The sequence below is a fragment of the Adiantum capillus-veneris genome, chromosome 7, assembly GCF_014529385.1.
Source record: "Adiantum capillus-veneris isolate H3 chromosome 7, ASM1452938v2, whole genome shotgun sequence".
Lineage (NCBI taxonomy): Eukaryota > Viridiplantae > Streptophyta > Polypodiopsida > Polypodiales > Pteridaceae > Adiantum > Adiantum capillus-veneris.
The window spans coordinates 106,587,557-106,599,353 of record NC_140937.1 but is presented as its reverse complement, the minus strand read 5'-3'; positions in this window follow the sequence as shown (position 1 = coordinate 106,599,353).

Genomic DNA, 11,797 nt, shown 5'->3' with positions numbered 1-11,797 from the left:
ATGACCTCTACACCCTTGGCTATGGAAGATGAAGGGCAACTAAATGAAGTATGATGGACATAATCCTCGTGCGAGTCTTCGCCATCAACTCCCACCTATCCGCCATGTGCTCTACCACTCTCTCCCTTCTCATTCCCCTACCCTATGCTCCCCATTTCATCACCTAATTCTCTAAATAAAGCTTGAGGTTTTGTGAGTATGTTTTCTTGCAATGTTTTGCCCATGTGAGGTGTGCGGAATCGCCACCTAGTCTTGTGTTTGGAGTGAGCTTCTGTATGTGTGAAGGGTGTGCGGATTCGCCATCCTTTTGTGGTGCCTAAGTACTAAGCCGCTATACCCCCTCCCTCACCCTCTCTCTCTCTCACTTGATCTCATTCCCTTTCCTCCTCATCGTTACTCCCAAGCATCCATCTCTCTTGGATGAAAACTTTGTTATGGTGGTGTGTTGTTTGCGTCCTAGCCGCTGAAGCTAGGTGGTGCCCCCTGTTTGCTTTACCGTGATAGGCTCGAGGCGCGCCATTCCTACCCCGGTGTTTTAGAGGCCGTCGGGGGTTCGGGGTTCGAGGAAAATAACGAAGAGGTAAGTATGACTGAAGGTTTGGAGGTGGATATTTCTCCAGAGGCTTGGCAGCCGAGGAAGACTTTATTGTGTAGTGTTATAGACTTAGAGATGGGTGATACCTCTAGTCTACTGAAGGGTGTTATAAACGTGGAGATGGGTAATGCCTCCAGTTTATGTGAGGGTGTGCAGAGTAAGTTTGATGATCAATATGTTGCCAACCTTTTAAGGATGTTCCAAACTCCTCCACAACACAGCATTGTGTTTTCATGGGATGCATCAGACCTATGGCTATGGCTAGCCGCTATAACATATAGAGAGAAGATCAGCTTGGAGATAAGATCAAAGGAGCCATGGATAGACAAAAGCCTGATAGAATGCAAGAATGAAGACCTCATTCGCAATTTGGTACAATTTTTTACAAATAGTGCATCCTCTCTTTGGAGAGACGTAAGTGGATTACGCTTGTATTTAAGCCGCAAGGTAGGTGGCTTGCTATTAGCATCAGTAAAGGAAGCTGACATGTTTGAGCACACCCAGAAGAAGCATGATATGCTTGCAGTTTTTTCTAGTCATGGCAGAAAGCAGGATTCTAAAGAAAACTTGAGCTCACCACACCAACAAGGCGGACATATATGGTGGATTCTTGGTACACTCTTGAGAATCATAATTTTCAGTTCTATCTTTGCAGGAGCGAAGATGCTCATTTCCCCTCTCGCTACTGGTGGTTACAAATTTGGTCCAATTCGGCACGCAAATTTTACTGTTCGGACACTGCAGACAATGATCCTATTTTTCACTTGGGATCCAGGAGGACACTGGCACAAAGTTTTGGAAGCCATGGGCTTCCCTTTTAATCAACCGACACTATTCCAAGGAACAGGCTATCACCCGGACCTGTTACAGATTCATGAATATCCTAGAAATCTCACCAATGGTCAAATGGAATGGCTAGTTCAAAAGGCAACTCGATGTTGGATCCTACAGCTAAGCGGAAGAAGAAACAGAGCTAGAGGCATGAATGCCTGTAGCCAAAAGGGGAGGGCTAATGATGGAGGCTTTTCACAAGCCAAGCTCCCATACCCCTCTTCTCTCGTCCCCACCCCATGAAAACCACCTCTTAGGGAGGGAGTGATAAAAGGCATTGGAAAAACTAAGAAAAAACTAAAGTATGATTATGTAAATATATAAGAAAGGTAAAATAGGCCACCTCATGCCTGCGGGGTAGCCCATCCCCACCTTGCCTCCTTTTTCTTCACTGTTGCCCCGCCGGGTGTCCCTTTTTCTCTCCTCCACTCAAAAGGTCAACCCCCTCTCTCTTCCCCTTGTCCTTTCTCCTTTCTCTCTCCCCTCAAGCTAACCCACCTCTCACCAATAATGCATTATAACTCACCAATAATGCACCCTAACTCACATGCAACTTACCCTATCTTCCAAAATAGTATACCCCACCCCCTCTTTCTCTCTCCTATCATATTCCATGACCCAAATACCCCCCTCTCTCTCTCTAAAGGGCGCCATGTCTCTTGTCTTGTAGCTAAATAACCTCCCCCACACTCACACACACTCAATTTCACTGAAAAACGGTGCCCACAGACCCATCCCCACCCGGTGGTTACCTGATTTTTCTTGTGTTCACACACATCTACACACAGATTCACCTCTGAACACACTCCTCTCTCTCCCCTCTTGTAATTACTTTATTCTCCATGTCACCTCTCACTTTTTTTCATCAACCCATCTCTCTCTCTTAGTCTCTCTCTCATGAGACTGCTGTTCTGGCACATATACACACAGCCAGACAAGTGGGGCCCACAGTCACATGGCCTATGTAGATAATGATTTCTTCATTTCTAAATTCTAGAAATTCCCCCCCTCCTCCCCTATATAAAGAGGGGTCACCATCACACTAAAAACACACAACATCATCAAAGAACACACCATGCACTGTGTGTGCCTAGTGCACACACATACACCCACACCATCACCATCACCGCAATCACCATGCTTGTCTTGAGCATGACCTCTACACCCTTGGCTATGGAAGATGAAGGGCAACTAAATGAAGGATGATGGCCATAATCCTCGTGCGAGTCTTCGCCATCAACTCCCACCTATCCGCCATGTGCTCTACCACTCTCTCCCTTCTCATTCCCCTACCCTATGCTCCCCATTTCATCGCCTAATTCTCTAAATAAAGCTTGAGGTTTTGTGAGTATGTTTTCTTGCAATGTTTTGCCCATGTGAGGTGTGCGGAATCGCCACCTAGTCTTGTGTTTGGAGTGAGCTTTTGTATGTGTGAAGGGTGTGCGGATTCGCCATCCTTTTGTGGTGCCTATGTACTAAGCCGCTATACCCCCTCCCTCACCCTCTCTCTCTCTCACTTGATCTCATTCCCTTTCCTCTTCATCATTACTCCCAAGCATCCATCTCTCTTGGATGAAAACTTTGTTATGGTGGTGTGTTGTTTGCGTCCTAGCCGCTGAAGCTAGGTGGTGCCCCCTGTTTGCTTAACCGTGATAGGCTCAAGGCGCGCCATTTGGTCCTCGGTGTTTTAGAGGCCGTCGGGGTTCTGGGTTCGCTTTGCTCTCGTCAATGGCTATGATAAGATCAGAGGAATTACAGTAGTACAACACCACATAAAGCTCAAGGAAGGTAGTAAACCCATAGTACAAAAGCTCAGAAGACTTAGAGTAATCCAACAAGAGGCATTGCTTAAAGAAGTGAGAAGTTTGCTACAAGAAGGTTTCATCTATCCTGTCGACGAAGACTCAGAATGGGTCTCCATAGTAGTAGTCACACCAAAAAAAAATGGTAAGTGGAGAGTCTGTGTGGATTATAAACCTCTCAATGCAGCCACGAAGAGGGACCACTTTCCCCTCCCATCCCAGGATGAAATACTCAATGAAGTGGCAGGTCACGACCAATACACAATATGCGATGGCTACTCAGGATACTTCCAGATTAGCATTGCGGAGGAGGATCAGAAGAAGACAACCTTCATCACACCTTGGGGATGTTTTACCTATAGAGTGATGCCGTTTGGCCTCACTAATGCCCCGGCCACGTTTCAACGCTATGTAACTTTTGTTTTCCAACCCTACTTTGGAACATCAATACGGGTTTTCATCGATGATTTTTGCATTTATAGCTCACGAGCCCTTCATTTAAGCAAAGTCTATGATGGCTTAACCATGCTGCAAACCTTGGGTGACCAACTCAATGTGGATAAGTGTCACATTGGTGAGAGCAAAGTCACTCTCCTTGGTCATGTAATTTCAGCAAAAGGAATCGAAGCTGACCCTAGCAAGATTCAAGCTCTGGTATCTTTATCATCACCCACCACCGCCAAGCAGCTGGTTTCTTTACTTCAGAAGGTAAGATACTTAAGCAGGTTCATTCACCTGCTATCTCAAGTGGTCCTTACCCTACAACAACTCACCCAAAGGGATGTCTTCTCATGGAGTGAAGAGAACGAGCAACAGTTTATTGAAGTGAAGCAAATCCTAGCTAACTTCCCATCATTTCACCTCCTAAGTGGGACAAGCCATTTTATGTGAACCCTAGTGTGGTAAATGATACACTAGGAGCAATGCTAATCCAAAAGGATCCCAAAACTTCTTTCATGCGCCCTATTTACTTCTCTAGTCGGGTCATGACCCCATCAGAAAAAGGATTTACCGAAGTAGAACACATGGTTCTAGCACTAATTTTTGCTACCACAATGTTCCGCTCCTATCTCCTTCCTAGACCCTTTGTAATCCTGACAATGGAGGAGGTTTTCCCATATGTAATACGACACACGGATGTCTCATCTAGGATCTCAAAGTGGTTAATTAGACTACGAGAGTTTGACTACACCATGCAAGTAGAAAAATCCACCAGGGCTAGTTTAGCAGGAATCCTCACTCATCGCCATTATGAGAAGAAGCTGAAGTTCAACACGGAGGCAAAGGAAGGAACACCATCAATAGAACATCCTAAGCTAGAGAGAGCTCACTCTCTTTTCTTTGACAGAGCATACAAGAGAACAATGGATCAGTCGGCAGACATGGTCATTTTCAACGAACAGCAAGAAAGAGTATTCTCCATGGGGCAGTTATTACACTCCCACTCCAACAATGAAGCAGAATATGCAGCCTTAATCCTTGGGTTGGAACAATGTATTTCACAAAGAATTCAGCGCCTAAATGTGTTCGACAACGCTTTGCTTTTGATAAGGAAAATAAATGGCACCTGGGAGTGCAAAAATCAGGTTTTACTTGGTCAACTTCGCCAAGTTAAGGACCTTCTAAAGAAGTTTGAAGCAGTGAAACTCTTCCATGTCCCCAGAGCTGAAAATCAAGAGGCAGACACACTAGCTAAAGAAAGAATACAAGACGTTCCCATAGGAGCAATCAAGTTAAAACTACCCCTCTTCCAAGGTAGGGATGCTATGCTTGATATCATCAGTTTTCTAGATAAAGCAGAATGTCCAGCAGGACACACCAAAGGCCAAAAACAATGGCTGGTAAGGAAGGCTACTAGGTATCGCCTTATAGACAACCACTTGTATTGTAAGGGCAAAGATCAAATTCTCAGGTGGGTGCCAACCTCCAGTGAAATCACAGAGGTAATTTCAAGTTGCCATACGGCGTCTGCGGCGGTCATTTTTCTCTAGATATCACCAGTAGGAAGATTCTACAGGCAGGATACTTTTGGTCTAGTTTGAACAGGGATGTACACCATTGGTGTAAAACATGTGAGGCTTGTCAAGTGGCCAGTGATTGCACGTTAACCTACGAGCCACAAACCCCTATCATTTCATATGGTCCTTTTGAGAAATGGGGAATAGATGCAATCGGTCCTTTACCAAGGGCCCAATCAGGTAAACTGTACATCATAGTGGGTGTAGACTACATGACTCAATGGGCAGAAGCAACGGCCACTACCTGCATTATAGCCCAAGAGGTGGCAAAGTTCATTTTTGAGCATATCGTTTGCCGTTTTGGCACTCGTCTTGAGATAATATTAGATAGAGGACCAGGATTCAGACGTGATTTGGTGGGAGAACTAATGAAGAAGTAAGGCATCACACGTAGGCATTCCACACCATACTACCCACAATGCAATGGTCTGGTAGAGAAGGTAAATGGAATGATTTGCAAAATCATCACAAAACAGGTGAACAACCACACAGGGAACTAAGATAAACATCTCATGGAAGCTCTTTAGGCCTACAGAACAACATTCCGAACATCACTAGGTTTCACTCCTTTCCATCTAGTTTATGGAAAGGAGGCAATTCTACCCATTGAGGTACAAATAGCCAGCTTGCGAGTCTTGTATAGCCAGACACACCGTCCAATTGTAAAACCCCAAAACCACATCTTGGATCTAGAGACACTCCAACTAGATAGGGAAGAAGCAATCAATCACTATGCAGCACAGGTAGAACGACGTTGGCTCACTTTCAATGAAGAGCTTAAAGAAAAAGGAATGCAAAAAGGCATGTTAGTACTGTGATACGACAACAGATTTGACACTAGGAAGGATAAGAAATTTCAACCAAGATGGGAAGGGCCATTCATCATCAAGAAACACTATGGTACCAGTAGCTATAAGCTGATTGAAGCAGATGGGAGAATTCACAAGACTAGGGTCAATGGATGAAGACTGAAAAGGTATTTTCTTAGGTTTGACCCAGAATTTGTGCTAGACATTACAGAAGAGGGAGAACCCAACTGAAGAAGCAGAAAAAGGGCTAGAAGCATGAATGCCTCTAGCCTAAGGGAGAGGGCTAATGATAGCCGACTTTCGAAAATCAAAGGGAAAAAAAAACGTACTTTCTCTACCCCCACTCTCATTACCCCCCCCCCCCCCCCCCCCCCCCGCCCGATGGGCATTGGATAAATAAAACCCTCTCGCTCTCTCCCTCATTTTCCCTACATACCCCCCCCCCCCCCCCCCTAATATCCTCTCTCCCAATTTACCCCCACTCTCAAACCCCCCCGGCCAGGCGGAGGCTTTGAAAAAAACATCCTGACCCCTCTCTCGTGCTCCCTCTGTGTGAGCCGTATGGAATCCCCCCCCCCCCCCCCCCTCTCCGCTCTCCGTATTCTTACACTCACCCTTTACATTCCCCCTCACATTTCTCCCCCCCCCCCACTCTCACTTCCCCCCCCGCTTGGCCCGCTAATATTCCCTCCCCTACCTCCTCCCTCTTCCCCACCTGCTCGCCTCACCCTCCCTTGGCCTCATTCCCCTCCCTTCGGCCTCATTTCCCCCCCTCTTGGCCCGCGGATATATTCCCTCACTCCACCCATTGACTAGTTCCCCCCCCCCCCCCCCCCCCTTGTCCTCAAGATCCCATGCAAGACAATGAACCCCCCCCCCTCTCTCTCTCACCCACACATGTCCCCTACCCACTCCACACCTCACCCCCCCTCCCCTCCCTCTCCTCTCTCTCTCTCTCTCTCTCTCTCTCTCTCTCTCTCTCTCTCTCTCTCTCTCTTATCCAAAGCCTCATCCCTCCCTCTCCCTCACTCTCTCTCTCTCTCTCTCTCTCTCTCTTATCCAAAGCCTCACCCCTCCCTCTCCCTCACAATCTCTCTCTCTCAGCTTGGTGCAGACCCGCTCGCTCTCTCTCTCACCCGGGCGCTTAGGCCATGCAAAGGAAAATCTCTCTCTCTCTCTCTCTCTCTCTCTCTCTCTCTCTCTCTCCTTCTCACGGAGAGCGTCAATAGGACCACCCTCTCTCTCTCTCTCTCTCTCTCTCTCTCTCTCTCTCTCTCTCTCTCACCATACACACAATCCCCCCCCCCCTCCCCTCTCTCCTCTTCAGCGCTGTGTGCTCAAGTCCGCAGGACCACCCACACACCCACCCGGGCGCTCAGCATCATATACACACACACACACACAAACACACACACACAGCATACCGCAACACACGACCACACACACACACACGCACCGCACACACACTCTCTCTACCCCCACCCTCATTTCCCCCCCCCCCCCCCCCCATTCGCCTCGCGCAGCAGAAGGCAGCCGCCGGCCATCCGCCATCAACAAGAAAAAAAAAAGTATATATATATATATATATATAAAGCCCCCTTCCCACGCACGTCTTCACACACACATACATATACATACACACACACCCGTCCTTATGCACGAATACATACACACAAATGCATATACGCACCGCACCACAAATACAAAGGAGGAGAAACGACTACGACATCAACGAATAAAGAAGAAGGATCCAAAGCACGCACCGCCAACAACAAAAAGAGAAAATGCACCGAAGGCATGCCTCGGCCGACTCCGAAAAGAAGTACGCTTGACACCGACGCACCAACAACTCACCATTCGTCGGTAACACGCAACCACGACGCCATCCCAATAAGTTATATGTTATTTTCATCATTATCTTCAGTTTGCACCCAATCCATTGTAAATTTCCATTTTCGTAAATATCCTCTCTAGGTGATGGTCACAAAGGCCCACCTAGAGATTCCCATCTTTAAATAACCTCCCAAAACAAAGCAAGGGTCAACCACACCGGGCCCACCACTTGCTTTGTCCCCCCGATTAAGCTTACCCTAACCACACTAGGATTACCATATTCCAAGCAGCCGACACGTATAAATTGGGACTTAGAAGTCACTATCGGGGGGGGGGGGGGGAATTCATGAGGAGCCAAGCATTTGGTAGAGTGTAGTGGGATGGATTGACACTATCACCATCACGGGGATGGGGCGTGTATGTTGGGTTTGCCTTGGGAATTGCACCATGCGAAGGGAACCACATCCATCTCTCGACTCCAATGGTCGATACACACACATATGCACGCTCTTGGTAGTGAGTATTCACAATCATTGAGTAATCTTAGAGAACGCACCAAGTAGGTTGCACCACCTCCTCTCCCTACCCCTCTACCACCACTGCATGCCACTTTGTAAATATTTCATAAATAATTCACCCTCACACCCCGGAGGGTTTTCATCATTTGAAAATCTATCTCTCTCTCTCTCTCTCTCTCTCTCTCTCTCTCTCTCTCTCTCTCTCTCTCTCTCTCTCTCTCTCTCTCTCTCTCTCTCTCTCTTGGTGTGTAGGTTTGCGGTGTTCATACCATCGCGGTTTTGCATCGTAGCCGCTCAAAGCTAGGTAGTGCCCCCTGTTCACTTTACCGTGGCAGGCTCGAGGCGTGCCATTCGACCCCCGGCGTTTTAGAGGCCGTCGGGGTTTGAGGTCCGCTTTGCGTCCGTCAACACAACCAACAAATGAAACATACTATAGAAATGCTCCACAACATCTCAGGGTCGACCCAGCTTACTGTCCCATCAATAGACAACGATCCTGGGAAAGCTTTTACTCATGGCAAAGCAAAAGACCGATGTTGAATTACCCGGTCATAACAAAGCCAAGCAATAACAATCCCTCATCAGAAAAGTGTATGGTTCAGGTACTCAAGTGGGTCATCAACATGATGAAGGAGATACCTGATCTCGCATACGGAGATGCTCGTGAAAACTGCCAAGATGCTAATCACCTACGTAACGGCATTTAATGATCTAGAGGCAATGGAGCATCCCTGGTAGGTTTTGTGGAAAGCACAAGATGGCTCTGCTTGAATTTGGAGACAAAATCCCAGCAAAAAATTCCCCATGGGATTATATGCAAGAGTCATGTTCTTGTCCTCCCACTACATGCAAACTTTCGAGGAGGCATTCATGACCGGATTCTTTGAGGTAGACTCCTCCATATTTAATCCCATGACCAACAATCTACCAGCTTGACACATAGACTATCAGAACACTCTCAGCAACAATAATCCTTTCAGAGAGCTAGTGACAAAAGTGGAGATTGAGGCAAGGGCACAAAAGTTCAGGCACCTCACTGGGATGCTAGAAAAAAGATTGATCAATTACTAGAAGATAGCCAAGGACAGATTGCACGAGGACATGCAATGAATAGGAAGGGGGGAATGTTTGGTGGACAAAACGGATTGACACGTAAAAGACGGATATACACCAAACCTTGCTGTACTCACTCAATTATTGAAAAGAATCGATGTAATTCTGCTAATGAGGATTCTCAAATATATATATTTTTTCATGCCCTCTTTGCCTCTCTGAGTCTACACACCTTGTAAATGGTTAAATGAGCGTGGGAAAGTCCCCTTATCTTTTAACTCAAAACCCTTACTTTTGGAAAAACATAGAATCATTAGCTTGAAGAAGTATTGGATGTCGACTGTGAGAGCTTCTTGATGCTACAACTTGTAATCCGCTTTTCTCCTTGTCTCGTAATCAAAATTGAATTCCAAATAGCACATTGTGTTCCTTATCTCTTGCTCTACAATCTAAGTGTAATCATTCTTGATTTTGCTATGGTTTACGACGTCTTGTTTGTGAGCGAAAGAGGAACAACCTGTGTTTCTTGATGGGGGTGGTCAATAGGAGAGGCCGCGATCTGCTACAATACGAGGAGGGAGCGCCAAAGGGGTGACAGAGGCCGACGTTCTCAATAGAGTGCATCAAAGTGGCAGCTACATGTGGACTTCCAAAGTTCAAGAACCCCAATTGAGATTACTTGCAAATACATGTTTTTGGAAGCATCCATGGTTGGAGGAGTTCAACTTCAAGAAGTCTGTAGCCTGCATTTGCTTTTGGATGCAACTCGTCCTCATCCTCATTTAATGTTGCTAAAGTGTGGGAGTTTGAATAGTCTCACTAGTGATGGTTTTGTGCTACTGAATTGAGAGACGTGGATGAGCTAGATAAGCCAATGGATCATGTTTCATGGGCTTCAAATATCGGAAGCTGGTCATTTCTCTTGATGGACATGCAAGGATTTATCACACAATAACCTTTTTAAATGTAGTAAAGTGGCATCCATGTGGAGCATGAAAGGGTGGCTATCGTGTAGGAGTTGACTTCTATCCTCAATATCAAGCTACACAAGACCTCGTGGCTTCATACATGCGTGTGTGCTTGCACGTCTTACCATGAAGGGAGTATGTACTCTGTACCTCTCTACCGGAGCCTATGTTAAATGAGCAGTCGCATCTGTTTTGAGGGGAGAGAGGGAGATGCTGTGTAAACAACTACAACAATTAAACTCATTGTTTCTTAAAGGCATTGCATCAGATGGAGAAAGTGGGGAGTTAGTAGCACGGATTGTTTTGGAGATTCCATGGATAATCTCTAATGAGGACAAAATTATACTACACCTGTGTACTTGAAGGAGTTCCTAGCTGCCTTATTGTCGAGACTCCTTATAAGTTGAAGCACTTGGGCAAGGGCTTGAGTTGGTAGATCCATAGAGTCTTTGGAGTTGTAGTTGCAGGTGTTTGAGTGGATAAAGTTTGTGGTCCCTGTTTGGTGGACACAACGGACTGACACATAAAACGTGGATGTACACCAAACCTTGTTGTACTTGCTCACTTTTTCAAAAGAAGCGATGTAATTTTGCTAATGAGGATTCTCAATTGTAATATATTTTGTCATGCCCTCTTAGACTCTCTGAGTCTACACACCTTGTAAATGGCCGAATGACCGTGGGAATGTCCCCTTAGCTCTTAAATCGAAACCTTAGTTTTGAAAAAAACATAAAACCATTACCTTGAAGAAGTATTGGACCTTGATTGTGAGAGATTATTTATGCTACAACTTGTAATCCAGTTTTCTCCTTGTCTGGTAATCAAAATTCAACTTTGAATACCACATTGTGTTCCTTGTCTCTTGATCTACAATCTAAATCTAATCATTCTCGATTCTGATGTGGTTGGCGACGTCTTGCTTGTGAGATAAATGCATTGATTTGAGGTCTTAAATGGTTGTTTTTTTATGTTTTGACATTGGATAAGTGTTTCTATGCTTAAGGGGGACCCTTCCGTGTAGTTCTGTTTCAGTTTTTTGCACATTTTTTGTGATGGATCGTGATTTATGTACCTTTCCAGATGGCTACAGAACCTTTCAGGATTGTGCCCTTAGGTGTTGTAATACCTCTCCTTAAGTTTCATTGCATTCCAAATTTGTTTAAATGCCAAAAAGGCGTAATGACCCAGAGCGGTGAGATCGGACATAGACTGATTTTCTGACTAGGAATTGGTTGATTTTCCTTTGTCATAGTGTGAATAGCCCTCTGAGTTTACTTTGGTGAGACTGACACTCTCATTAAGTCTCCGTGCCCCATCCCGAGTCGCTTCCTTAGTACAAAAAGCTATGTTGTAGACATCCCCTTGCCGCG